At 44.0% G+C, this 2,749-nt stretch overlaps 1 non-coding gene across 1 annotated transcript; it reads left to right on the top strand.

Moving 5' to 3' along the window:
- Window positions 1–1,252: 1,252 nt before the first annotated feature.
- Window positions 1,253–1,326, top strand: TRNAV-AAC (transfer RNA valine (anticodon AAC)). Its single transcript has one exon. It is a non-coding gene; the product is annotated as a tRNA-Val (tRNA).
- The last annotated feature ends 1,423 nt before the right edge of the window (window positions 1,327–2,749 follow it).

Consider the following 2,749-nt stretch of genomic DNA (forward strand, 5'->3'; position numbering starts at 1 on the left):
ATCGCTAAATCACAAAATGTTCACATTTGCGAACATATGTCCGTGGCCATCTCACATTCAATTGAACAAAACCCGATATAGGGCAAAGGATGATTTTTTTTACCTCAGTGGCCGTTTTGTATGGCGTAGCACTGGAAAGGCACCCTAGTGTTGCCCGCCGCCGAGGCGAAGGAAGGAGGGACAATAGTGCGACATGTCCTCGCCTTCTTCGGCCTCTTAGCTGAGAATTGTTGCGGCACCAGCGGGGGTGGCCAATACTTGTACATGCGGCATACGGCTTCGCACCTTTGTGCCGAACTTGTCACTGGCAAGGTGGATGAGGCGATGGCCTAGCCGGTGGCAAGTGGCCATCAGAAGCACATGAGATGGAATAAATGCGAAGTTTGAGGATCGACTCCAAGCCAACAGAGTGGTGCGGGTGGTCGAGGCGGTGTCCATGGCATCGCCGGCGAGGACGGCGGACGGTCGGAAGCGATCAAAGGCGGCGCTATGACAAAGGAAGGGAGGCGGCGCGCGGGCATGCGGAAAGAGCAGCGGGAGGGGAAAATATCGCTCGCGTCAAACCGTTTTCAAGATGGAGTGTGCTCTAAATATTTCCGCAGGCACGAAATATGAAGGCTGGAGACTTGATTTTTATGCCAGCTACAAGTCAAATGGCAGGATTTGGTTCTGTGTGGCAATGTTTTGTTTGATCTGTTTCGAAACTGCATTTCTTTTTGTAGTTTTATCAGAAAAAAATAACTTTTTGTTCTAAAAAAACAGTGGTGTGCGCTTTGTTTTAAAGAAAGAATAAACCATCATTATGGACCTAGTTAGCGGCCTAGCCTTAGGATTTGACATGCTTTCTAGGCCTAATGATAGGCAGAATCAGCTCATGCTAGCTTGGAAGGTAGACTTTACTAAAGTGAAGTAAAAACCTCGGACAAGTTGTTCCCATTCTATGTTGGATCTGATTTGCCTGCTCCCTTCTCGTGCTCCCAATTGACTAGTCTTGCTTTACCTCCTCCACTAAAGAAGTGGGAAAATCTGGAAAATGTCATGATAAAGCCCCCAAAAATCGTACGGGATACTACAGAAGATTTACGGTTTGTTGTTTTCGATCACGGCCACGGACTATGCGTGTATGCCTGCCTCGTTGTATATATGTGACAAAAAAAGGGACTAGGCGGCGGCAAAACCCTGGATGACATCATAATCAGCCGACTAAATATGTTCGTAATAAAATTATTAAGGTAACATCTGAAATACAACAGGTGTCGTGGTGTAGTTGGTTAGCACATCAGTTTAACATGCTGAAGATCCCCGGTTCAAATCCGGTCGACACCAATTTTTTTTACGGTATTTTTGGCTTTTGAACATTTCCTTGTTTTGTTTACAGCTTTTTTCTCTTTATTACTGAAGTTGTTAATGATGTTGTTTTTGTTTGCGAAAAAAGACCATATCTATCTATATTATGAAGGTTTCCTAAACATAATATTCCCTTTGTAAAGAAATATAAGAGTGTTTAGATTACTAAAATAGTGATCTAAATGCTCTTATATTTGTTTACAGAGGGAGTAAAAGTTATACCTTGCACCACCAAACGACCACTGCAGCCGTCACAATACAAAGATAGTACAAAGAACACTACAACTAAAAATTACATCCAAGTCTGTAGATCACCTAGCGACGACTACAAGCAGAAGCCGGGTAAACCTTGTTGTAGTAAACAGTCGAAAAGTCGTCATGTTAAGGCCCTAGAGGAACAAAGACGAGCAAAAACTGGATCCATCGAAGACAAAGCTGACCGAATCCCGCGAGAGCCACCGAACACAAACCTCCACACGTCATTCAATGACGCTAGAAGCACCACTAGGAGGGGGGCTAGGCGAGGAGAACCTTATTCCATCTTCTGAAGCCGATGTCGCCTCGCGTTCCTAAGCAGGACACAAACTCGAGCAAAACTAAAAAAACAAAATACAAAGCCCACCCGCCGGCATTGACCGGGATCTATGACGCCTTTATGGCCATAAGGCCATAGAAGACAAGGTAGGTCGGCGGCTGCGCGGCGGGAGGTAGTGAAAACTTTAGCGTGGGTGCCCTTGCGTGGCTAGGAGCGAAGGGGTATTCTGCAGTCTCGCTTACGAAGCTTGGACAGGATGAGTGCCATAGTCCCCATCAATCGCGGGAGGAAAAGAGAAAATCCTCATCAGAGGACAGTAATGGAGTTAATTACCTAAAATAATTGAAAGGGTGTGTTTCCCTAGCATTTTTCAAAATTTATTTACCATTTGTTTTTACTCTTTTTTGCAACTGTGTTGCTAATGATGGTGTTGTTGGAAATATGCCCTAGAGGCAATAATAAAATGGCTATTATTATATTTCTTTGTTAATGATAATTGTCTATTGTTCATGCTATAATTGTGTTATCCGGAAATCGTAATACATGTGTGAATACATAGACCACAACACGTCCCTAGTGAGCCTCTAGTTGACTAGCTCGTTGATCAAAGGATAGTCATGGTTTCCTGACTATGGACATTAGATGTCATTGATAACAGGATCACATCATTAGGAGAATGATGTGATGGACAAGACCCAATCCTAAGCTTAGCTCAAAGATCATGTAGTTCGTTTGCTGTAGCTTTTCTGAATGTCAAGTATCATTTCCTTAGACCATGAGATTGTGCAACTCCCGGATACCGTAGGAGTACCTTGGGTGTGCCAAACATCACACCGTAACTGGGTGACTATAAAGGTACATTACAGG

Source organism: Triticum urartu, chromosome 4A (assembly GCF_056163025.1).
Source record: "Triticum urartu cultivar PI428250 chromosome 4A, HENAU_Tu73, whole genome shotgun sequence".
NCBI classification, from domain to species: domain Eukaryota; kingdom Viridiplantae; phylum Streptophyta; class Magnoliopsida; order Poales; family Poaceae; genus Triticum; species Triticum urartu.